Source organism: Parasteatoda tepidariorum, chromosome 7, assembly GCF_982258835.1.
Source record: "Parasteatoda tepidariorum strain Cologne lab strain chromosome 7, Ptep-v5.0, whole genome shotgun sequence".
NCBI lineage: Eukaryota > Metazoa > Arthropoda > Arachnida > Araneae > Theridiidae > Parasteatoda > Parasteatoda tepidariorum.
Genome location: NC_141761.1, coordinates 2,314,285 through 2,342,071, shown reverse-complemented (window position 1 = coordinate 2,342,071; position 27,787 = coordinate 2,314,285). Strand labels below are relative to the sequence as shown.

At 25.5% G+C, this 27,787-nt stretch overlaps 2 long non-coding RNA genes across 22 annotated transcripts; one reads left to right on the top strand and one right to left on the bottom strand.

The window, feature by feature from the left end:
* The first annotated feature begins 59 nt into the window (after window positions 1–59).
* LOC147806706 (uncharacterized) lies at window positions 60–27,787 on the top strand. 21 transcript variants are annotated; one of them, XR_015435062.1, is made up of 7 exons: window positions 185–612; window positions 4,520–4,635; window positions 6,861–6,926; window positions 10,492–10,597; window positions 16,586–16,692; window positions 20,760–20,794; window positions 23,585–27,787. It is a non-coding gene; the product is annotated as an uncharacterized LOC147806706 (long non-coding RNA). The 21 variants fall into 21 exon arrangements; XR_015435050.1 differs by lacking the exons at window positions 6,861–6,926; window positions 16,586–16,692 and adding an exon at window positions 60–75 and having other exon boundaries at window positions 378–612; XR_015435049.1 differs by lacking the exons at window positions 6,861–6,926; window positions 16,586–16,692 and adding an exon at window positions 110–173 and having other exon boundaries at window positions 378–612.
* LOC147806707 (uncharacterized) lies at window positions 11,525–18,837 on the bottom strand. Its single transcript, XR_015435071.1, has 4 exons — window positions 18,697–18,837; window positions 18,321–18,407; window positions 11,782–11,865; window positions 11,525–11,625 (listed from the first exon to the last, which is right to left on the bottom strand). It is a non-coding gene; the product is annotated as an uncharacterized LOC147806707 (long non-coding RNA).

Below are 27,787 nucleotides of genomic sequence, written 5' to 3'. Positions count from 1 at the left end.
TTTTCAGCTTTATGCTGCAAAATTATGAGCTTATGGCTTTTTAACACATAGCAGAGATTTTAACTGTAATACTATGTAAGCTATACATTAATGTTATATTTTTTTTTTCCACAACCAGTTGGGGTGTAGACCCATCAATCCATCATAATCAATTCTCTGCAGGAAGTTTGAAAGTTGGTAGAGCTAAGCTAGAAACTTTTTCAAACTAAAAACTTTTTATTCATTTATATATTTCTCTAGCAATGGGACATCCTAATATTTTAAGATATCAATTTTGTTGTAAAATAGGCGCTGTTCGCGCAATCCGCTTTAATTGTATGTTTTGTAAACTAATTAGCTCTTTGTTTTTGTTGCTAAACCCTTTTATTTACTTTTAGTTGATGGAAACTATTGTATGACCGGTGGATCTGATAAATCAATGAAATTATGGGGATATTAGATTCCTTGGCAATCGTCGATCTTGAAGACTTATATGGGGCATGGATATAAAGTCTTAGATGCTTAATCTTCAGCAAACAGCTCACATATAGCATCCGGTGGAATGGACAAAAAGCCTTTTTTATTGGGACGTTAGAACAGCTCAAATAATAAGAAAGTTTCGATGCCATGCAGGTATGTTCTTTTTTTTTTAGGGGGGGGGGGAGAGAAAAATTTTCTTAATGTTGATTTCATATGTAATTATTGGGGATCTTAATTGTTTTAATGAATGGCATTTTTTTCGCATTACATTAGGTAATATTTCCTTATCAATACCTGTTCGAGACAGCTACTTTTTGAGGGTAATTCGGGATCATCCCATCTACCTGTCATCACTGCAGAAAATGCACAAATCCCTTAATGAAAAAAGCAATTTCCAAAATAAACATTCCATTAAATTTATCAAATAATAATTAAAAAAAAATTTATGTGTAAAAATATGTAATAAAAACAATCAAAACAAAGTAAAAATTTATGTTTTTTTATAATTACGCATTGAATTATTCTTGATTTTAACCATGCTTATTAGTTTTCTATGTACATTCCCATTAACACCACATCATGTCCATTCATGCACAATTTTTTAGGATAAATGATTCCTTACTCTTGAAAATATGCCACTGCCCTCTCTTGGGTGCTACACAAATCTCAAATTCCAATCATTGTGCAGCAGAGTGGGAAAAAAAAACATTGCATTTCATCACGCTAAAGGAAATTAACTTGCGTAGTCTAGAATTACACAGTAATTATCATAAAATTTGCAGTTATTGGTGCTGAAGCTGCCTTTCGGCTATGCTGTCTGATTTGGGCAAAAATGGTCGATGGGAGAATCCCTAGTCAAACCTCCTAATTTTTTTTTTAAAAAAAAGTAATAATATGTAGAGGTTTGCCTGAGGAAGCATTAAGTTTCTCCTCTTTTGTGCTTTTTTTTATTTTATAGTTTCCCACGTTTCATTGCCTGCAAGTTTTAAAGCCGTAGCCATTACTTTGGGAAGCACTAATATTTAAATCTATACTCAATTTTGAGTAGCAATAGTATTTCTAAACTTCTCTAACTAAAAATTTAATCATTAAAAAATAAAGTTGATTTATAAAATTAAATTCTGTCAAACTGGTTTTAAAACCACTGTGGGATTAAATCTGCCTAAAAATGTCTTCTCTCTAATGAAACTCTTAGAAGAGTTTTGAAGATTATTATTTTTTAATGTTAATTAGATGAAGGGAGGACGGCCAAGGCGGGTGTAGTGTACTGGGAGGGTGTAGGAATCATCTCGCCCTCTCAATGTTGGTAATTACGATCTTAGTTGACTATTTAAATCATAGTGTGCAAATTCTAAGTTATCAGTATCAATAGATACAAGTTTCAAACAATATTTTTTTTTTTTTTTAAATTTTAAACCTTTTTATAGTGTTCCAATGTTAGTTAATTTAATGTTAGTTAATTAGCAGTGTTAGTTAATTTCCAATGTTCTTTACATATTAAACAGGTGTTTCCACTGAAAGCTATTTCAAAACACCTTAACAATGATTGAATAAATTTCTTTAAAAAATTTGAAGCTAAGCTACAAACCCAGACGCAGAAAGTGCCTAAAACTGTGACGTACGTCGCAGAACAAACGAAATCCTGCAGAACAATTTGTATCTTGAATAGAATTCTCTTTAGCTTTGACCACTTGCTGTTTTCCTGGAGTGATGTTGCTTTAAAAGAGGAACATTTGACACCCTGCACAAATTTCAGCACATTTATCAGTATTCTCCCTCTCCCATATCTTTGCCATTCTGAGGAGGAAATTAAAGAATAAGCTTTTGGCTATAGCATTTTTATAAAATGGGTGTATCAGTGTTTAGCAGACAGCAGGAGAAATCGATCACCTATTTTATCAAGAAAGCTTCTAAATCAAGCCGTAAAAGAATTAAATTCGGAGATTTCCAATTTCATAAAGTTTATGACTTTTATATTTTCCATTCCCATTTCAGAAGCAATTTAAGAATCGTGGGGATCCACGATTGACAGAATTGTTCCTGAAAGACCAAATGCTTTCGATGGAGATGAAGAAGTTGTTGGAACAACAGCCAGCGAATGTTTGTGTTTGCAAATGGTGCATCATTTGGGCACTTGTCCCTTCGAAAGATTTTTAAGGCAGCCCTTATTTTAATGTTCGGACCTTCATATTATAGGTATTTTATTAATAGTTCATCATCATCATCGTCGTCATTAACAAAAGTTGTACTTCAAAAGTGATTGAAAAAGTAACAAATCAAGAATGTTTGCCTTGGTTTAAAAAATAATGTAGTGTATCTGTGTATGATCCTGTATTTTAATAAGTGAAAATATAGTATTTTAACGTAAAGTTGACTTTTTTTCGCAGTGAAATGCTTGCAGAACATTTGTATAAATTAATAAGTCCTGTTGCAGAACATTTGAAAATATTCTGCTTATGGGGCTACAAATTACACATGTAAAAATAAATTCTTCTTAATTATTTTTTAACTTTAAAAAGAAAGTGAGTCTTATGAATGCTGAATATTTATAATATATTATAAAAATGAAAATAAAAATGCTTCACTAACAACAAATTTTAATATTACTTGATATAAAATCTGAATTCAGCATTTGTGAGTCCAAACCACTAATTATAGACTAAATTTGACCTACTATTAATGACAATTAAATATATAAAGTTGACCATTATTATTATAAGATTATTATTAAAAACTATTATTATTATTAAAACTATAATATAGCTTCAAATCATGTGTAACTTGTCTAAAGGGATTAAACATAAGTGAGTAACAACAACAAAAAAGTATATTGCATATTTTATTTATCTATTTTAACAGTTCTCTCTTAATTTTCCAATTTTGTCTAGTTTATAGTTTAATTTGTTTCACTTGTACATGGCACTTGTTTGTTGCCATTACAGTGAATTTCAGTGGTCTTATGACCATGCACAAGTGTCAGTGTTGTAGTACTAAAAATTTTTTTCACCGGAACACAGCTCATTCGGAAGTGAATAGGTATAGGAATAAAGAGAAATTTAAACATTGTTAGCATGCTTCATTTTCTATCTAAAATGGAAGATATAACTCGAGATAAAATTATTTAAAAACAAAAAATAATTTTTTTTGATGTTTTTTTGCAAAAAAGTAAAAAATAAATATTTTATGTAACATATAAGAATCAAGTTGTAGTTCAAGTAAATTTTTAGGATATTATATTTTATACTGAATATACAAAGTTTATACTGAAATGTGTTGTAAGTATTTCTTATAAAATGTTTAAAAGGAAGCAGATAAAAAGTCAGCGCTTTTCAAATAACATGAAATAAGCCATCAACTTTTCATCTGCTTATTGAAAATACCTAACGATTTTTAGGAAAGGAGGCAAAAATTGTTCTTTGCTGCAAAGGACAATTTTGCCTCCTTTCCTAAAAATCGCTGTTTGAATTCCAGGACGCTAGTACAAACAATTCTGGAGTTAGATGTACACACGCAAAATCTTCATTTTATTATTATACATAAATGTATTTTTGTTCGTCAAAAAAATAATAATCTGAAAGTTTCATTTTACTATCTGATTTCTACTTAAACTTTTAAATTATTTCATTTAAATTATTTCCCCCATTTTCTATAAATGAATTAAATACAATTAGGTAATGTTTTTGTTTTATAAATTTTTAGCAAAATGTATTCTTTAAATGATCTTAAATGTAATAATGTAGCTTATATTTTATTTTAAATTATTAAAGTAAAGTTAATTAAATCCTTAGAAAACAGTGTAAAAAAAGAATATTTTCAATTTGTTATTTTTAAGGTAAAATCTTAGGCAGAAAAACACTTTTGTAATTCTTATAGTTTGTAATTTCAGGAAACATTCCTTAAAAAAGAGAGAGAGAAAGATTATAATGCCTGGAAAAACAAACCTTACTGTTTATTATTAGTTAGGCTAATATTAGCATTTTGAAAGTTCTCTTAGTATGTATGTGAATTTGATCTAATTGACAGTTATTTATACTTTTTATCGCTTACTATAATTCATCAGTTTAGGTCATGACGATGCTATAAAATTCAACGAAGAATCTAGTTTTACTATCTGCTTCAGTTTATAATACTGCTTGTGCATGGGATTGCCTTAGCAAGTCTCGCGAGCATGTTCAGGTGATTTATCTTATTTTTATTGTTGGTTTCTAAATGGACAAATTAATAAAATAATGAATTTAAATGCTATTTATCTTGCTTTCAGTTTCCTTTCCTTTATTATATATTTAAAATTTTGTTGAATCAATGAAATTAATTTAATTAGAAACAAAGAATTGCAAGCAATTTGTTACTTTGTAACCGTTTAATTTTAAAATTCGCTCAAAAGAAATATTTTCTATATTTATATATGTAAATGTATGTACAGAGTATTTGAAAATGATCACCTTTAGTGTGTATTTTTTAAACCTTTTTCAAAAAAGTTTTAGTGGTTGCAAATTAAAATTTAAATGAGAATAAGCAAATATATCTAAATGAACTGAATCACTACTGAGGAAGGTAGGACTTGAAAGACCAGAACTTATGTGAAGCCACCACTAGGAAAGTACTTTGAAATTTAAAGTTGACAGAAATTTCTAACAGAAATTTTATTTTCAAGCATATTTTCTTTGTATGTTAATTTAAATGAATTATATGGGCATGATTAACGCAAAGCAACAAAAAAAAAAAACATTTGAATAAATAAAGCACAAATATGATAAGACATTTTCATTTTTGCTTGATCCACATTGTATTTTGCTTTAGTCTAGTATTACCCTCTCCTTTTTTGGCTATTTGTGTATAGTTTTACTCATAAGGAATCATTTCAAAATAAGATACAAGGTTACTTGAAATTTTTTTAATTTATTCCTAATAAGAATCATTTTTAATAAAAATTCTTTTGTGGCCATATTATGAATACTACAGAGTGTGTAGAGTTTTTATAAAATGATTCATATTTTTTAAAAGAATTTAAAAGTTTTTTTTTTCCACTGAGGGTTTATAAAAAGTGCTTAATTGTCCTTCTTTCAAATAAAGATTTTTTTCATTGCTGTGTCAATCGTCGTCATACATTGCAAAAAGAAGCTTAACTTAGCAGTAACTTGTTATTTTATCATGATTATGTAAAGTCTTTGCATTTTGTTGATTATATAAATGAAAAACTTTTAACGATAGGAAGAAATAATTTTTATATCTGCATGTATCCTAATTATGATTTTTTTTATAAGTGATTAAAATTGAATGCTTAAAAGGTGCTTATTTTTTATTTACCTAGTACAGAGTGTTATGTATCTTAGTATTACATACCTAGTACAGAGTGCTACACACTCTGTACTAGGTATTCACCAAGCCTAAGTAAAATGTGTTTTATATAATCAATATAAAATGTATTATAAAAGATTCATTGATATGTATTTGTCCTTAGAAAAAAAATCTGCGTCTTATCTTAAAGTTTTAAGTGTTTCTTTTGAAGCACGTTAAAACGATATGAGTTGCTTTTTTTTAAACATTAATTTCTGTTATAAAGTCTCGCATGCATGATACAAAAGACATCTTTGTATTAGAATATGAAATATCTTATTTGTCTTCCTGTTGTAAGAATAATTACATTTTATTGTATCTATCTTTGAATTTTATAATGAAATGAGCAAAAATTTCATTGTTAAATAGGAAGGTTCAAAAGGACTATTAAGTCAAGATAATTTGAGTTGTAAGTTTTCAATTGAACTTTGAAATTGGAATGGTAAATGTTTAAATAATTAACACATGAATATTTCATGATTTTTTTATTTTTCCAGTGTAATATATATATTACATATATATTTTCATATATATATATATATATTTTCAAGTATGCATTAATTAATAGTAAGACATTTTCCCTTTGCTCTTTGTGGGAATCGTGCGACCTATTTAATAAACCAGTGACAATTACTAAGATATATTTATATAATTAAGATGCCGTAACTATATTACTTATAACTTCAAACACATTTAATTTTATAATAATTTTAATAAGACAAGTCTATTACACTTCCTTATAGTGTTATTGAAATCAGTAGTGAGATTGCTTGTTGATATCTGTCTAATTTTACTCTTGTTAAACGGTCTTCAAGCCAGTAAATCTTTACTTGCAAATGTATGTAGATCCAAGTATAAAAAATGTTTTACTAGCAAATTTTTTCATACATAGAAATTTTTTCTTCAGCCAGTCTTCAAGCCAGTAAATCTTTGCTTGCAAATGTATGTAGATCCAAGTATAAAAAATGTTTTACTAGCAAATTTTTTCATACATAGAAATTTTTTATCTTGTAAAATTTTTCAATTGTCAACTAGTGTCACTCCATTAAACAAATCTTTCACAGTGTGTTCTGACTTCGTATTAAGATGTTCGAACTAAAGTTTCTCAGGTGCTATGTTTCCTAATCAAGGTGAATTCTTTTAATTGTTTTGGCATGCCTAAAAGAAACTTTTCATGTGCCGCTATTTACCCAAATATTTATACTACATCTCTGCTTTTAAGCATCATAAGAAACTGTTACAAGTTAAATTTCATTTATTCGTTTGACAAATGTATAAGAAAAATTACATTGCCTCTGTAAAAATTTGTAAAACTGAATCTGATAATACAAATAAAGGTTATGTTAATTTTGTATTGTATACAAATAAAGCTAAAATATTGTTAAAAGACCAAAAATTATGTCACTTATACACAAATTTAAGAAAGTTAATAAAAAGTCATGGTGGCTCAGAGGGTGGAGTGCTCATCTCACAATTAGGTAACCCAGTTGTAAACTTCAGCAGTGGCTGGATATTACAAATTCTGCACACAGCTCATTCAAACCTGTAGATGTAAATTACCTGGGTTTTTCTAACTCAAGGTAAATACCCAAAATTTATAAATAATTGGGTATTTATCAATTTTATTGCAAATTCAATGATTATCTGTTTCTTTAAAGTTTTACAAAATTATGTATATTTAAAGCATATTTAAGATTTACTTACATTTTCAAAAGTTAATTCATTATTTGTGAAGAAAAATTCATTCAATTTAACATGCTAATTAGTAAAATTGTACTGTTTTTAGTTTTCTTTATTTGAGAGAAGTTATGGTTTAATACTCATAAAATTCACATTTCTAATCTTAATTCTCAGAATTTGTGATTTTAAAAGTAAAATCTAAAGGAAAGTTTTGCCACAAATATGTTTTCGAAGTGCGAAAATATATTCAAGTGTTAAGTAATGTACTTTAATAAATTTATCATACAATACTTATCCTGAATATGAATAATGCATAATTTATTGATTGATCCATAATTAGTTATGAAGTGATGCTATCTTTCTAAATAATAATTATGTCTTATGTAGCTGTAAAATTTGTTGAGTTTTACATCATAATTGCTAATGAATTAACAAATGAGATAGAAAATCTTCTAAAAGTTTGCAAAAAAACAAACCCTGCTTTATTAAAATTGTATTTATTTAATATTTTTTAATTAAATACACATCATTTATTGCTTCCAATTAAAAAAAAAATTCTTTTTCATAAATTAAATACTATAGGCATCATTGGTCTGATTTGGACATAAAAAGTGAAAATATACCTAGCATAAGTTTACAAATAAATAATAATTAATTATTATAAATTTTATTGGCATTAAATATCTTTTACTCCTGATTGGTATAAGTGTAGAGTAATACTTGATTTAGAATTTATAAAGTTTATCTTTCTTAATTTTATTATGTGAATAAACATTAGATGACTAAAATTTTATTTATTAAACTGTATTAAAAGAAGTTGATGTACATGTTCACTTTTTATTCTTAAATTAGTTTTTGTATTGACAAAACTTATCACTAAAAACTTATAAAATGTTTCATATTACTAATTGCACGATGTATTTTTAATACAAATCACAAGATATTTTAATTTAAAGAAATATTTAATCAAAATTTAATATTGTTAATTTAATTAAAGACATAGAACAACATTCAGGAGCTTTATTAATAATGAATATTTCTTATAGAATACAGTAAATAAGACTACATTTTGTTCCTTTGTATAAATTGTTTTGTATTTTAAGCTTGAAAAATAACTCATTAATATAAAAAAATTGCATACTTCAATATTTATTTTGATAAGGATTAAATTTTGAAATGTCACAAATATGTCTAATTTTTAAAAACAAAATTATTTTTAATCAAACAATGCAGATTCTGAAAATCCTAAACAACAGATACAGAAAAAACTAAACAAAAGATCAAAGGATTTTAAACTAATTACATTTATTTATTTATTTTTAAACCAGACAAATTTAGTTTAAATTAAATTGTTTTATGGATAAATTTCTCTTCAAATTTAGATATGAAATTTGTAGTTTTAGTTTTATAACCAATATTAAATTTACAAACTCAGTATAAATTAAAACCTTTTTAAAAACCTAGTTTCCAAAAACTTTAATTGTACTCTCTTTGTTCATTCAGGGTTTCTTCTATTTAATCCAACTCAGTACTCACATGAAATTTGTAGTTTTAGTTTTATAACCAATATTAAATTTACAAACTCAGTATAAATTAAAACCTTTTTAAAAACCTAGTTTCCAAAAACTTTAATCGTACTCTCTTTGTTTATTCAGGATTTCTTCTATTTAATCCAGTTTAACCCATTGCATTGAAAAAAATTATGTGTTTCTTTAAAAAATTGCAAATGTGAACTTAAATGGTTTAATATGATATCCATTTTATTACATCACACATTGCTAACCTTTTTACATTAATTTTTTCTAACTAACCTTTGCTTAAATTGCTAACCATTTTACATAAATTTATCATGTTCCTCTTTATTTACAGTTTTTTTGAAATATTTCTTTAGAAACCGATATGTATAGTTAAAAGTTTGTTTTTGAAAATAAAGATAAAATTAATATATTATTTTCAGGATTATAAGCAAAACAAATTCTGGTTATATGCTTTAAAAAGACCAAAAAGTGGTAAATATCCAGATATTTTTTTGGGTTATTTACCTGAGGCAATGGTAAATACCTGGATAATTATCTTTTTTTAAAATTAAAAAAAAAAACTAACCACTGGATATTTACTCAACCCACATCTATACTTAAACCACTATTCTTATGCAAAATATCAGTATTAAATTCCCTTGCGGTGGGAGGTTATCTTGGATTTCTCTCCTTGTAACGCTAATGCAGGCTAGTTCCATCATCATCACAGTTGGTCAGACAGCTCAATGTAGGCCAATGCCTTTCTCTGAAGATTTCTCCATAACGATTTCCGATTTATCTTTGATCTTCGATTCTTTTAATTATTTCCAAAAAAAATCAGACTCCTCCAAATCAGCCCCGCTTTCTTGATCCATTGAATCTAAAAAGTAATATCTTTCTAATTGTATTGTCATCACTCCTTCGAATCATGTGAGCCATCCAATCCATTTATTTATTTCACATATTTAATAATATCAGACTTTATAAATCTCGTACAGTTTTAAGTTAAATCTCCTTCTCCAGTTATTGTTTTTATTTACACAAAGTGCGGGTTAGTTCCACCAAGATTTAAAGTTAAAACATCTATATAGGACTGTTTCTAATATAAAAAGGTAAAAAAGTGGTGTACAGTTTAAATTTAAAAATAATAAATGTTTTCATATTACTTTTCTAGAAATAACCAGCAACAATAACTGCCAACTGCAACCAGCTTAGCTATTTTTTCTTTTCTTTCGGGAGCACTGCTCTAATACAGCTACTTTAATTTTAAAGATTTTAATCCTTTTACTCTTAATCCTTTTCTGTTCAAAATATAATCAGCTTATAAAATTTAAGAAGTTTAACTTTAATATAATATGCCTTTTTTCTTTATCCATGTACTGATACTTACACATAATACTGAAATCTTTGTTTTAATTATTAATGTTTTCCAACAAAGAAATTTATTTTTTCATGTTTTATTTTATCACATTAATTTTTATTTATATTGAATCTGCAGTAGAATCATGGCTGTTGAGAGTGCAGATGAATGTTATTGCATTATGGGTGTTCTCACACGTGAGATTTTAGAGTTTGCTCTTATGGATGCAGATATGTTTGTTAAGGTAAGTTTTTTTTCCTTTACGTATGTTAAAAAATATTTTTAGTGGTAAAATTTTTCAATTTTCTATATGTTGGTGAAAATAATGTTTAAATTATATACATTTAGTTTTATATTTGTTTAAACACAAATTTCAAACTTATAAAAGCATGTGGTTTATCTATATCAATAATGAAAAAAGACTTTCTTCCAATCTTGGTCTAAATTAATTTATTCTTCTTCAATATATAGCAGACAAATCAAATCTTAATCTTGTTAAGTACTAATTAAATTCCTAATTTTGGCATATAAGTAATAATCGAAGTAAATTGTTGAGATAGAAAGAATTTTTTATCTTGTTGAGTACTTATAGATATAGTTATAATTTATTTGAAAAGAAATACTATAATAAAAAAAAAATTGATTACAAGAACTTGGTTCATCCACTTCAATTAGTCTAAATATTAATGAAAATTTTTTATTGATATACAAAAGACTGCTCAGTTTGACATTTGTTTTTTCAAAAAGTATTCAGCTTTATATATATATGCCCGAAGAAAGAATAGGTTTATTTTCAAAAGAGAAAAATAGAACTTGGAGTCTTAAAATCAGTTATGTGTCTGTAATTATGTAATTATCAGTAATTTATTCAAGATACTTTTTGTTTTAACAATCCTATGAAATTTGTATAATTAATTGTTAAAAATATATGAAATATTTACAATAAATTAATAAAATTAAATTAAATAATTTTTTTCTTATATTATTTTTATTATTTTTCTCTCCTTTTTTGCAATAATTTTTTTCTTTTTACTGACAACAGATGTTAGGTTTAGATGCAATGCTCTGTTTAAAAGAAATTTTAATAACTCCTACTATTATGTATCACTTTTTATTACATAAATTTTAAAAAATACAATTCACTTAAACTAAATTGCTTCATTGCGACATAATAAACATAACTGAAAATAAAATACATTTAATCATCAAATAGTTTTGTATTTTCCTTTGTAAATATGAATGGTTTTCTGCATTAAAATACAGGATCAGCAACTAGAAAAACATAATGTGCAGTTAAAAAATTAGAGTAATTGCTAAACAATGTTATATTAAATAATTTAGGAAAAAACTTTCCAGAAAAATATAATGAAGTGATCATAGGTTACTAATGCATCATAAATAAAAAACTTAGTAGAATAAAGAAGTTACCTTGGGCCCTAGGTTGTCAACCCAATTTATGCAATTAAAAACATCACTTGGAGCTCAGAAAAGTCTCCAAATAGTCTCCTTTTCCTGAAAATAGTTGCTTTTTTTTAGCTTTTTCAGGTGAAAAAGTTGACTCAGATCAAAAATAGTTGCAAATAGTCACATTTTAGTTGCCTGTGGCAACTCTATATGTATATTGAATAAAAAAAATTTCTGTGACCTCTTTAAATAAGTCATTTTATGAGAAAATAAGTTTAGTTAAGAGCTTCCTATTGTACCATATTTTGTAAAGTTAATTGTATATAAATTATCAGAAATGCCACTTGAAAACTAAATAGGACAAGTTTTTTCCCCAGTAGAAAAAACAATTAAATATTCTACCTTTGAAGAATTAGATCTCTCCCAACTATGCGAAAGAAATATAAGATACTCTTTAAAAAAGCATTGTCATCCAATATTAAAGCAGTTCATTTTATTATAAACATGTAATTGCAATTCAGTTTATTGTAATGCAAGTTAATAGTTATTTTACAAGTTATTTCTTACATTGTTTCAAAATAAATTAAACATAAACTAAGGAAATAAAAACCAGTTTTTTAAGAAACTGCTAAAATATCTATGAAATTTTCTTTGGGAGAAAAATAGGGATGACATAAATCTTACTAAAAAATGAAATCTTACAAAAGGTGATAGATTTTAGCAATATAAATAATAAAATGAATAATATAAAAGTAGTATTTTTTTAAAAAAAAGTAAGATCAAAAGCATTTTGTATCAGGGTTTTTAACCCCCCCCCCCAAAAAAAGGTTTTGTTTTTAAAAATTTTCAGGTTCTGTTTTCCACTTTGCCTAAATAAAACTTTTTAGGGGGGGGGGGGTATTGACTAAAGTCTTTCCTTTCTTTAAATCAATTATTTACTTATTTAATTTTAATTATATGACCTTTTCTACACAATCTTAGTGTATGTATATAACTTTAATACTGAGTAATGGAGAAAACAAACTCAGTAAATATTGTTTAAGTTGAATTTAATGTTAATCTCAGGTCTGTTGATTGTGGTATTTTAAGTAAAATTAGTTCTTATAGGATGAAGGGAATGCTATTAGAGTGAATCAATTGATATAAAAATCTTTGAAAAAACAGTACTCCGGCTGTATTAAGCTGTTCGACAAAGGGTGTACTGGTAATAACTTTATATTAACAAGAAAATAAATCCAAATCTTAAAAAAAAAAAAATTAATGCCATGAGCAATAAGAAACAGAGCTAACAAATATTAATGTAAAGAAACAAAGCTAACATAATATTTTATCCCTGCTCCTAGAAGAGGATGTATTAATACCATTGGGATAAAACAAAATTATAAAGTTAATTTTTTAAAAATTTCAATTAATTATTGAATTATAATTTTGCAAAAAACATATTCTTTCAAACTAAAATTGTTCTCTTGAAAATAAAAATTTTAAAGAAAGTTATATGATAAAATTTTCTATTATTCGTATAAATACTTCCAGTTTGATTGTAACATAATAAAAAAATAATAATTTTTTCTTACGTACTTTATAATTGTGAGATTTATTGCTTATGGGAATTTGTACAGTTTGAAATAAACATTAATCAACAATTTTTAAATGTTAACATAGAAAGGATTTGCCACAAAATCATCTATGTTAAATGGTGGCATTTTTTTCAGAAGAAACTTATTTCTTACAGGACAGGAAGAAACTGGACAAAACGGAATAAAATAAAAACGACTAATACATCTGCTCAAGAATAGATATTATAACTAAAACAAATTAAATTTATAGTAACGGGAAGTTTATCATTAGGTTTGAGTATTCATAATTAACATTATTTAATCATAAAAATAAACTATTTGCAATTGAGAATTCAATATGGGTTTTTAATTGTATCTATGTTCAGTATGTGATTTATTGATTTAGTAGTAATTATAAAATTCAGTTATTTTATTTTGATAGTTCTTTAATTATAAAATTAGAGTTTAATATATTCTTTGAAATGAAATAGTAATGATAAACTAGCTACCCTTAATTTCATTAGAAAGTCATAAAAACTTTCAGAATTTTTTCTGCTGTTTGTTTTTTACCTATGTATAAAATGATAGGTTATTAAAACCTCAAAAATTAATATTATTATTTAAACTAGATTGCAGTTATAAACTGTTTAGAAAAAAAAACTCTTTAAATATTTAATATTTCTGATTGGGAAAGAGTTTCTACCAATTGGGATGAAAGAAATCTATTTCTTTAAAGGTGGTTTTTTTCATCACTGTGGACGAAATTTGCCGTACCTGATGTAAAATAAAGTGAACAAATTTAAGATTAAGTCAATGTCTCTAAAAAATGTTTAAAATAAAAGAGACATTCCATGTTTTTATAGTTTTTAAAATTATTTAAGTAATGTAATTATTGAAAGAATTTAAGCTTCCCAAAGTTTATTTTTATCTACTTGTTAAACACACTACTTTTGCTACAGTAGAAAGTATCAATGGGGATTAGGTGTTTTCCATCACCAGCGTAAATAAATCGGTATTGTACTTATCCAGTATGCTTATATTCCTTATTGTAATTTTCAAATTACATTTTTAATATTATTTTTTAATCTAATCTAAAGTATATTTTTTTCTTATTTATATAATGCAGCAATATGTCAATAAGAATATTGTTAAATTTAAAGCTCTATTATGTTAAATTAAGTAGTAATAAAATAGTTATTTTATTCTTCAAACTGTTTGTACTAAAACATACTTTACAATCTTTTGTAAATTGATTGTAAAGATACGTACTTATTTTAGTTTATATTTTTGGAGTCTGTTTTTCTTCATTTGTCTTTATCATTCTGTGAGTTTTTAATATTAAATTAAAAAATATATTTAAATTATTTTAATAATTTTAATTTGAAATAAATTATTTTAAATTGAAACTGAAGAATTACATAAATAAAAATGGGGAAATTATAAACCCATATGGTTTTTTGATCGCAATTGTGCAGTTATTTTTATGGATTTCAATGCGACTTCTCAAATTCCTATTTTCAGGGTATCTGTGCACCTGGAGAATCGTAAGAAATCATGGAAAACCATAAATTTCTGTATTAAACAAAATTTGTCATGATTTTAACTATTTTTGTTTTTAAAAAAAACATGGATTGCTGAAAAATCTAATTTTTAAAATGGAATTTAGCCCCCCCCCCCCCAAATATCATTGTGTTCTGAACATCTGAATTTGTTATAAAATCCCCACTCACAGTCATATTTTATTAAAATATAAAATGTTTTTATCATGTTCTTTAAAAATTATGGTGTTCTTTCAAAAAATGAAAGAAAGAGCATCACTTCTAGAGGGCATTATCTTTTAAACTTCTGTGATTTCAGAATTTTTGTTATTGTTTATTTTTTTTATTTTATCAATATCAAATTCTAGCTGAACCAAGCCAGTCATTGACGAATTTTTTATAGGAAATGAGTACACAAAAAAACTAGGAGTTTCTTTCCTTTCTGATGAACACGAAAAGTATCTTTAAAATATAATTCTGCAGAAAAAAAGAAAAAAATTATTATTTGCTTCTGTATTTTTTTTAGCTATTTTATTGCTTCAACTCTTTCTTTACTCTGTTTTTTAAGTTTAAGATCTATTAATATGAAGATGCAGAGTATAGCAATTTTGATTTATACTTATCATTTCAATTAATGGTATAATGGTTTTTTAAATTTATTGTTGTGTTTTTGTTGGAGAAAATAGTAACCTCGTTTAGTCATGAAAAATTCGTGGAATTAGTCATGAAAAGTTATGAATTTGAAAATCTGAAATCTAGCAGATACACTGTATTTTTTTAACACAATGTAATAAAATTCAGAATTACGCGTTTGAGAAATACGCGTTAGTGTAAAGAGAAGGATAAATAGGATTTTTCTCCTACTGATTGTTAAAAACACGTATAAGAATGTCAAAAAAAAAAAATTTAAATAAATTAATTACTTTTAATGCAATTGAAAAACATTTTTTTACATAATTTTTTAATAAAAATGAGTTTGATCATAATTGAAAAGCTAAAAGTATAATCACTCAAAATTTATTGATCGCCATGGTCAACCAGAAACCATAATTCCTAAAACCTACTATAATAACATATGTATGCCTGGTTTAATAAAAATCATAGGTCTTATGAAAAAAATTTTTCTTGAAATTGCTGCATAATGCTTCATTGAAAAAGCTTCATAAGAACATTATTTAAAAAATAATTGAAATAATGACTAGTCAATCGATATTTACTCAATCAGTAGGCTGTTTCAGTACTGATAAAGTGATGGCTTACTTTATTTCACTCTGTACGAAAAAAATGGGTATTCAGCTAGTTAATGATAAATAGTTTCAGAACTTCTTTTTTTTTATCTATGAATATTTTTACAGTTTTTTCAAAGTGTGAATACACATGAGTTAGAATGAACTAATTACAATATTCATTGTATTCGAGAAAGGCATAGAAAATCTATTACTTTAAATGTTGTATAATTTTCTAGTTAGATGTAAAGCAAATAGTCATTAAATGTGTATTTTTTGTTTTTTTCTCCCTTGTTTTAACATTTTTATTGATTTTGTGACTGTGAAAATTGTTTTATTATTTTTAATAATACCTAATAAATATGCATACAATGTATGTAAAAAAGAAATTTTAAGGACTACATATGTTTTACTCAGGCCATTAAATATTATGATCTTTTGTGTTAAGGTGATTATTTCCATTAAATAATTTTAACATGATCTAAAAGTGTGTTGTCATATATTTTAGGTTCAGTCAACTGTGTTAACTTCACAAAAGATAGTCTTGTGTTTTTGCTAGCAGTTTAGACAATACTTCGCGACTTACAGATAAAGACGGTGTGAAGTGCATTCTGAGTAATTATCATTATTTATTTTAACTTTGTTAACTTTTAACTCTAAAATTACTTCAGACAGTGAGTAGATTTATTTACGTTTCACTTCTTATCAAGTTTTGACAATTTTACCATTGATAGAACCGACACATCAAAAAACTGTTTTAAACTTAATTAACTGTATATCCTTATTAATATAAGTTTGTTATTTTCACCTAAAATTAGCTCATTGAAGTAATATTCAGTTACCACTTTTCTTGTGCAGATTAAACTTACGTTGAAAAGTAAATTTCTCTGGAAAAAACATATCCTTTTCATACGTAAATGTACTTTATATATGAACACTATATGCTAACAAAAGATCTGCTTGCTGAAAGCTCTGTAATTGTTAAGTTACTTTTAATAAGACATTTTAATTATTGAAAAATACCTTAAACGTTCTAACAATTATTTATGTCATCATTCCTTTACATAGAATAAAATAGGGTGATTTGAAACTCTTAAGTTTAAAAGTTAAATTACTAATTACAAAATATAAAAAATTTATGCTTTTATCAGCTTTTTTTTTCTGATTTTGTCAATTCTGTTTTGAAACTGATCCAATGTTATAATTTGGATTTATTCCACTTTTATTAATATTGTGCGGTTGATAAAACAAAATGCTGCAAATTATAAAAATGAAATAGAACATTTTGATTTCAATAATATGAAATTTAAAATAATAATAACTCAACGTAAAGATTTCAAAAATTCTTTGGAAGAGTAGAATTTTCTTATAAAATAATAAAAAGAAAGTGAAGATAAGCTGAAATTTTGTTTATGCTACACTTTCTACATTGACATAATTATTCATAATATATTTAGTTGTATTATTATATGTATTAGCATATGTTTATTCATTGGTGTGTAACTATAGTTTAATAAATATTATAAATGTATTACTAAAACTTACATTGTAACTATCATCATTAGTTTTTAGCAATTTTAAACAGTTTTTAACAGTTTATGATACTGAATATGTTAAAGACCAAACCCTCCTAGCTCTTTTAAGTGAAAAATCAAGAATACTTATCTGTTTTTAGCAATCATTTTAACCTTTATTAACTATAGTCAATTAAAGGAATGCATTAACATTTTTTATTTGGTTTTTATTACTATGTAATAAAAAAAAGAAATGAAAATATATTATCAAAACAAATGAAATATTTGTGGAATATACAGCTTTCATAATACCTGAAGCAATTTTAAAGCTGTTACACTTACATCATTATACTACTGTTAAGCCTTAACTTGCCAGATCCCTTGGCCAATATACTGGCTTTTGCAGGAGTGCTTTTATCATAATAAGAATGTTTATTGAAGGAAAAATAACAATTATAATAGCAGAATTTTTATCATGAATACAAATAAGTAAACTTGCAGTAAAGAATTAACAAGATTTTATATATGCTGTAGTCTGTATACATCTTGTAAATTTTTCTTTCTTTCTATTTTTGAGCTTAGCAAAAAATTTTAATAAACTTAATTAATTGTCACCTTATATTTCAGTAAAAAAAATTAGTAATGTTTTTTTTTTGCACTAACTCTATAGTAAAACTGTACACTAATTTTCAACTTATATTTTTGTAAAAATTGAGAAACTGCACATACCTATTTTTTTTTCCTCCCTTCCACATTTAAATTGATTTCTGACACAATAGCAAAACACTTCAGTGCACTAATTGTCAACTTGTATTTCTGCAAAGAGTAAAGAACCATATTTTCTAATTGTTTCTTTTAAAGACATTCTCTCAAAAGGGACAATTTGTTGTTAAAAAATGTCACTTCATGTGCTGTTCTACAAAGTTCTTCATTTTAGTTACGAATTCACCATATTCCTTAAAATTTAAAAGCCAGCTAAAGCAAAATTAAAATAATTTTATCCAAAATCCTTATATTTAAGTAGAGTAGCTAGAGTAACAACATTTTCTGTGCCTCATTGATTGAGAGCTAAAGTTTACTAAAAAGAAACTAAACAAATATTTACCTCATAGTCATTAACATAAATTTACTCATTAACTTCATCAAGTGGAATATCAAAAAAGTGTGATAGCTATACTTGGCACTTCATTAAAAGATCTGAGCTAGTTGATAAATAATTTGTGCAACTTTGGCATAGTTGTGTCTCTTGGTTGGGGAGAGGGCGGCTAAAAAAATTAAACATAATGTATTAAATACTGCAGCCATTTCAACAACGAAACTCCTTCAACGGATACTATCTTTCAAATCTTAATTTCTGTCTTTCAGTCTAATATTGTCTTTCGAATCTTAATCTTAAAGGACTACTCTCGTTATTTTAAAATACAATTGAGTATAATTTCATTAAAAATGTATTCATTTTTAGAACAAAAATGTATAATTACCTCTGGAGAGACTTTTAGGTCATTTAAAAAAGTGAAACACGGTTTTGTATCTTATTCTTGAAATTTTCATGTATCATTTTGATAGTAACAGAAGATTTATGCTTAATCCATGCAATGAAGGCACACATAAGTTTTATGGTCCCAGGAAACAATCTTGCAATGTTATATTGATTTTTGTCTGCACTTTTTAATTAAGATACTGCTGGCAAGATTGCTTTCTATAATTTTTTCTCAATTTGCAAGCTGCCCCCCACTATAATAGATTGTGTTGGTGTCAAAAGATGCCACTAAGCTTTTTCAGGTTTTTATCAGTAACTTAATTGGCGTTTTGATTTTTATTCTTCATTATAGTCTTAGAGAAAGTCTTGCTGCATTGATGAACATCATTAATTTAATATATTTGTGTTAATTTAACTCAATTTTAAAAAAAAAAAATTTTTAAACTGTTCATAACAAGGCTTACTCACTGAGAAAAGAATATTAAAAATATGTATTTATAAATAATCTTCCAATTTCTTTGAATAGTAATTCTAAAAATGTTATTTATTGTATCTTGTTTTAACATCAGTTTCAATTATAATATGAATTAGTATCTAAAAATTTTATGAAAATACCTTCATCAGGGTTGCCACAGCATCTGGAAAAACCGGAAGAATACAGGGAATTAAAAAAGTCATAAAAAACTGGAAAACTGCAGAGAATTTCCAAAATTTTTTAAATCACTATAAAAGATAAATCAGCTGTCCAACTACGGAAGCTCCTCAATCTATATCTGTTTTATTTCCTCAATATATTTCTATTTTTTCTCTTCTCAGTCAAAAGTTATATTTACTTTAATTTTTATGGTGATTTTACATTATTGCACTTCCTGCTTTTTTTAGTTCTAGTTCGATGGAAAACCTAAAATTAGGGTTCCACTCTGTGTGTGTATGAATATGTATATAAAAGTCATTATTCATATCTAACCTGTGCACATTTTTATTATGTGTTGAATATATCAACCAATATTTTAATTTACAGTCATTAATCTATATCTCTTTCTATTATGCTGTGTTTTTCAGTCAAAACATTTTTGAATATGTTGTCTTGATGTATTAGGGCACTAATACATCAAGTTAAGTCCAAATTTTTCAAAGAAATTTTTAATTTATTTTTGACTGTGAATATTAGGTTAGTTCTGGAACTGGGCACAAATGTTAAACTACCCCTTTTCAGTGTATGATTAAAAAAACCTATTGTTTTATTTAGTTTAGTTTACTTAAAGTTTGTAAATCAGGACTTACCTAGTTCTTGCACCTCAGTTGATTACATTGTTTTTTAGTCATTCAAGATTTATTATGGATGCATTTTATGTGAAATTAATAAAATAATATTAAGGATAATAAATTTCTACCTAGACTATTTTTAAATATTTAATAATTTTTTATAAATGGCACTCTTTGGCATTTAAATTAGAAATCAAATTTTTAAAAATCTTGCTTGTAAAGAGTGAAATAATTACTTTTAATTTTTGTGGAAAAAAATTTTTTTTTACATTATTTTAAAATTTTGTAATTCTATATCTGAGACTGATATTCATAAGGGTCCCATTGTGTTTATGTATTCATTTAATGTGACATTTGCATTTTGTAAATTTTCCTTAAGTATAATAACTATATATTATATCTAACTTGTGTAAATTTTATAGGAGATTCAAACCGGGATACTCTCAGTCATTGAATGGTAAATATCTACATTTTTATGTATTTTAGTTTGTTTGTAGGTGTTATTTTAAGGTATTGTTGTCTTAATGAAAACTATTTTAGGTTTAAAGTTTTTATTGATAGAAATTTCAAAAAAGTTTTAACTGTTAAAAATTTTTTGAAATAACATGAATAAAGTTGACTTTTTTTTCCTTTGAAAATATAATGTTTAATTTTGTTAGTCTGGTTATTGTGAATTCCTGCGTTTGTTTATTTAATAGTTGAAATCCAAATATTAATTTTTAATTTAAATGCAGCTTGATTCTATTGCATGGAATTATAATAGTTTGTAAGTTTTATCATTATTATTATTGTTTTATTTTAATTAATTTATTTATTTCTGTTTTATCTGTTATACTTATTTTTGAATTTTCTGAACTCTTTATGCAAAAGTTTTCTATAAAAATTTTATTTTTTAAATATGTTGGCAGTGAAAAATAAAAACAGTCACTTTGAATTTTTGTTCATACCTGGTTTTATTTATTTCTTTTGTGTATTTCAGTTATACTGAACATTTTTGAACCAAGGGGCTATATTTATGCCCCTTGTTATACTCCATGTGTAAAGTTAAAGTACATAAAAAAAAATTCTTCAAGGCTGTAATTTTTTGATGAAATAAAACATTTACAATATAGCATTAAAATTGCATATAGAAAAAGGTTTTGAGTTCTTTTGCAGTTTTATATATGTCAATTTAAACTGTTTAGAGCATAATATCAATTTTAACTATAAACAAAATTTTCTATTTCGATCATTTATTGACTGTTATTTTTTAATGGAATTAAAAATACAGGTTTTATATGTTTTTACTTGTATACCCAAAATCTTAATTTTAAAATTAGACCTTTCTGAACCAGAGTGAAGGGATAATAAAAACTTTTAAAACCCTGAACTTAAAATATGGTATTCAAATTATGTATAGTTAAATAGTTTTTTATTGTATTTCATATGATTTTAAAATTTTGTTATTTTTTAAGACATTGTATTACGCCTGAAATTTTACACTTTTTATTATTTTTGAAATTTTATTAAATTTTAAAAAATATGATACATTATATAATTTTTTTAAACATGATTTTTAAAATTATTTTATAGTTATTTAATATTAATATATAAAATAAGATGAAAAAGTGTGACTTATAATTTACTGGGTTATGGTCTTTCAAAATATTTTCAACTGGTCAACAACTTTTGCTTTGAATTTAAGCAACACAATCCCCATTAGATAGATATTATAACTTAGTAGAAATTTTTCATTCTGATGCCTTTCATTTTTTAGTTACAAATGAAATTTTGTGCTTTAATATCAGCATGATATTATTTGTTTCCAAGGTTAAATGCATCTGGGGGCAAGAAAAGAGACAGGAATAATTGTCCTTATCCCGGCACTACTGAGGGAGCAAATGGAATGCTATTTAAAGTTTTATATTTATACTTAAAAAAAAACACACAGAATTTCGTAAAAATTGCTTGAAATGTTTTTAAAAAAGCAACAGAAAAAAAATTTTTTTTCATTATAGGTTAGTTTTATAGTGACTGATATAGGTTTTTGCTGGGTTTTCTTATTTTTTAAACTTTCTTTTCATTGATAAATACTTTTTTTTAATTATCTGAGATGTTTCCTTCTCTCCTCACTTAATTCTTCTTCCATAAGCAATAATGAGATTATTTTATAAAAATGTAGAGAGAAAGTGGCAAATTTAGGAAAAGCTCTGTGACTAACGTTGCAAGTTACTGACAGATAATGTACAGACATTATAATTTTGATTATTATTACTGCAAAAGTTTTTAATTTCATATCTTAAATAAATGAAATTTGTTAATGGAGAGTTGCTGTTAAAGGTTTTCTTTTAATTATGTTGTCCTATGTATCATAGAATTGCCCATAAGCAGAAGTTAGTAATTAGTAACAATGAAAGAATAAAATTAGATGGGTACTCTAATGAAACAATTATAAATTTATATGCTGTACATTACAGGAAATTAATATTTCACAAATCAAAATACATAAAGTACCTTTTTGATTAATGTTATAACAGGAAGCTTAAAAAATATAAAAATTAGACCCTTCGTGCTTTGAAGAAGCCCAAAATGATTTTTTTTTTTTTCAAAACCTATCTTTAGTTTTGTCTGTAACTGAAATAAACTTTCGTGGTATTTTAAAAATCAATAAATAGGAATACAGTTAATTTCTTTAAATGAATAGAATTCAATGCCATATATGATTTTATATTTAAATGCATATTATACATCTTAATTTTTTTTTTTACGTAACATTAAATCTGAGTTGATCTCACAGTGTGTTAGATTAACTTTATAATAGATAAATCTCAAAAATATTTCCCCCATATTTTTATAAGTATTGATTTGAGTGTCATTTTACTCATTAGTTTGTATTATAAGTAAAATGTGTTATAGATTGTGCAAATGTGATACAATCAAAGCATTTTCTTTTCTTTATCAGAATGTCCACCATTAAAAAACAGAGTGTATGCTTGTCATTGATCACAAATACCTAATTAAAAGTTATGGTCTGGGAAAAGTCTAAAATATAGCTTAATTTGTGAATTTTTTAAGGCTTTATTGAAGCATTTTAAATTATTTTAACAATTTTTTAATGTAAACAGATTGAGATTGAAATATGCTACTTTTTTACTATTTTCTCTCTGTATTTGAAACGTAACTGATATGAAATGTAATACTTTTTTGATTGTCACACAAATGTAATATTTTTTTGATTGTTTTATTTTATTTTTCTTAAATTTTTCAGAAATGCAAGAAGAAATGACCCCTGCCATTAGTGGTTACCGATTGAAGCAAACACAAAAAAGAAAATTCCCTGCTTGGGTTACCAACATAGTAGCTGGGATTGAAAGAAGGCATCGAGAGAAGATAGAAATTTGTAACAACACTTTGTATCGAAAATAATTGAAAAATGATTTAACACCTTATTTTAAAATCTTGCTACAGACTTCTCTTCTTTCAACAATTTCTGTGTTTAAATGTTTTATTATTTGCTACCCCATTTTTAATTTGGTGCTTTCCAAAAACACTTTTTCATCAAACTTCTTAAAAAATTTAATACAAATAACTAACTTATCCAAACATAAGATTTCTTTCTTCTATATGAGTCATTCGATTGCAAAACTTGTTTAAATTATATTGAATTTTTCTGCTAAATTTTATATGTAGAAAAAATTACATTTTTTAAGTAATTTATCCAGCTGACTACTTGAAATTTGTATGAAAGTTTATAATAAAAGTTAATATTTCATTTTGACGGTAAAAAAAGAAGAAGAAAAAAACTTCTGATTTCAATTCAAGTAGAAATAAATGAAAACGTTGAAGAGGAATAACTAGTTTTGCTTTTGAATTATGCATTCAACATTACCCATTTATTATTCACCCATATCAGTTTAAATATTAAAGCTATTTTAAGAAATGTATTAAGATTTTATAAATATTTTATTAATTTAATAATTAAATTAATTTTTATTTGATTTGAATTTAATGTTGTAACTCTTTTTCTCTGTACCTGGTGAAAAATGACTTTGAGACTATTTCTGGATGTTGGCATTCTTCTAAATTTCAAGTTTTAAGGCAATAAAAGGGCATATACATATGTCCAGCATAGAATTATTTTTTCTTTTTCATATACTAGACTTAAAGTTTTGGAGAAAAAAGTTTTTTACAAATTTTGGTAATATATATATCATACATATTTAAGTTCAAAATGTGGAGAAAACATGGAAAAAATTACAGAATAATGAAAAAAGAAAATTATTAAGAGAAATTTATAGAAATCTGGAAAAATATATATATATAATCTCTTCATCACTGCACACAATTATATCTGGTTGATTTGTATTGTATTTTGATCTTATTTTATGAGTTCTATATGCTTGCAGCTTATGCACAGTATTGAAACCTATTGATTTTCTTAATTTCCTTTGTTTTTCTCTCTTTTTTTGTTGTTGTCCATTTTGTATTTACCTATTATGCTTTATATATATATATATATAGAGAGAGAGAGACAAAAAAAAACAACCAAGATTAATTAAATATATTTTAAAAATTCTTTTTAAAAAAATTAAATAGCACAGGGATGAGATTCTTCCGCGGATTCGCGGATTTCCGCTTTTTTTCAGATTTTTCCATTTTTCCCGCTAATTTCCGCTGAAAATTTTTTTCTTTGCACAAGTTAAAGTATTTTATGAGGAATTTAATTTTCCACGGAGCGAAATTATTGAAGTCCTTATTACTCCCTCTGAAGTTTCTCTAAAAATCATTTCCTTGGGATAAAACTGGTTGGCCTTTATACAGGGATGAGATTTTTTTTGTCTCTCGAATTTCAGCCTTTTTATCAAAAACTCTGATTCTCTAAAAGTTTCGTTTTTTTTTTTTTTTTAATAAATATCCCGCTTATTTAAAAAAATTCAGTCGTTGAAGTAAAATAGTTATATTTATTTACGATTTTCAAAGATAAACAGAAAATTCAAACTACGTCCTAGCTGCTAACCCTTCCGCATTTTTACTTATATTAGCTATTTTCTCCGATTTCACGCACAGAAAATAAGATTTTCCGTATTTTTTATCCGTCGGCGGGATAGCTCGTATTTTCGTAATTCAGACGTCGCTGCTTCTGGCGTAGCTGGCGTGAAAACAAACAAAAAAAGAAAAGAAAATAGAGGTGGATTTGCAGTGAAAATATTTATTTGCTCATTCAGTTAATCTTGTAAATTTTTATTTATTATGTCTAAACAAAAACAATACAAACAAGCCTTTTAGAAATCCCAAGTCCAGACTCTGCAAATATCTCGATTTTTATTCACGCAATTTTAATATCAATCATCGATTTTCGCATTTACCTGATTTAAAAGTTGCGCATTGCGATTCTTATTTACGTTATTTAAATACCGTACATTATGATTCTTATTTACGAGATTTAAAAACCCAATATCGTGTTTTGTATTTATGCATTTTTAAAATCGCGGTTTTATTATCAAACATCGATTTTCGTATTTGCCTGATTTAACAGTTGAACGATGCGATTCTAATTCAGGCGATTTAAATATTGTACATTGCGATTCTTATTTACGAGATTTAAAAAACCAACATCGCGATTTTTATTTACGAGCTTTTAAAACCCCATGTAGCAATTCATATTCACGCGAGCTTAAAATCCAATGTCGTGATTCGTTTTTGCGGTTGTAATATCACGCGATTTAAAAATTATGTATCGTGATCTAAAAATTACGCATCATGATTTGTATTTTCGCATTTTTTAAATTCGATGTAGAGTTTCATATTTACGTGATTTAAAAGCCTCATATCGGGATTTATAATCACATGGTTTACAAGTTAAAAAAGCGCACTTTTTTTGTCAAATTTTTGTTTATACATATATATCTTAAATCTTCTTGGATTTCCTCTTTTTTACTTTCTGACTACTCTCATCCCTGTTATTTAACTTTCTAATTTTTAAATCTAATCATTGATGTGTATTCTAATTAAATCTAATCATATATATCTTAAATCTTCTTGGATTTCCTCTTTTTTACTTTCTGACTACTCTCATCCCTGATAGCAGGAAAACAAATTAAGTGATATGAACTACCCGCCAGCACATATGAATATGTCCATAAATTAGAGTGCTTTTTATATTGTATTAATATAGCCAAAACAAGATCTGTTTTAATATATTTTGCTATTTAATACAATATTAATAAGCACTCTAATTTACGGATATAATCATGTGAGCTGACAGGGAATTTATAAGACTTAAATATATATTGTTTTCTTGATTTTTAATTTTTTTTTTAAATTATTAAAAGAATTTTTAAAATAAATATAATTATTTTTGGCAGTTTTTCTACTCTTTTAATTTGTTTTTCTTTCCTTGTTCTCTTTGTATTTTTATCACATTCTATGACTTCTATGTACTTACAGCTTTTAGATTTTCTTATTTAAGCATCAATAAAACTAGGTTTGTTTTGGTCACATAATTGTTAATATCACTATTCTGAACATTATTAAGATTACATTTGACTTGTTATGTTTTTATCATATAAAATATACTATTCTCTTCTATTTAATTAAAATTAGTTTTGTATTTTAAAGTACTTAATTATCTTAGCTAACTGTATTGAAGAAGTATGAAAATATTATAAACTAGTATCGAATAATACAGATCAAACTTTCTGAACAGGATTGCTTGTAATACTTTAAGGAAGAATTGTATTTAATTCTTGTATATAGTTAACTATTGAACATTTTATAATCCTTTTTGTTTCGAATATTGTGTACTTTCATTTGCATTAATTTTTTTTGTATTTAATGACTCTGTTTTCTAACTCTCCCTTTTTATTTTTAAGTTTAAAAATTGCCTGTCTTCTGTAGCAATGGTTAATTTTTTTTTTTTTTATCTTGCTTAATAGAGTTAAAATCCTTTATTTCTGTTTTCTGTGTAATTTATTTATTGAACTGTTTTTGTTTTATTATTATTTTCAATTAGAAAATTCTTAATATTTTAATAATTAACTTTAGTATTGTAAATATTTAAGAAACCTTTCTTAAGCTGTTGTAACCATTTTGGTATGTTATGTTTAAATGCTCTTACCCTTTTATGCTATAAAGTTATATATATTTACACCAGATATCTGCAGCATTTTTTATTTTAAAACTTGTACTTTGTCTTTTACCAACTTAAAAATGAGCCTTTAATTTAAGTAAAAAAATAAAAACTTTTAGAGCCACTCCTAGACTATAATTTGTTTTAACCTCTAACATTCTGAGCATTAATTTAAAAAAATTTTTGTTACAACTATTTTCAATCCTACTTCTAAGTTTACTGAATGATTTTTTCCATTCTTGCATTTATATTTGTTAAACATTTAATGATTCACTATGTTCTATATTTTTCCTGTTATTGTTGCTAATAAATTATAATTTTTAATAAAATTTGTAATTTTAA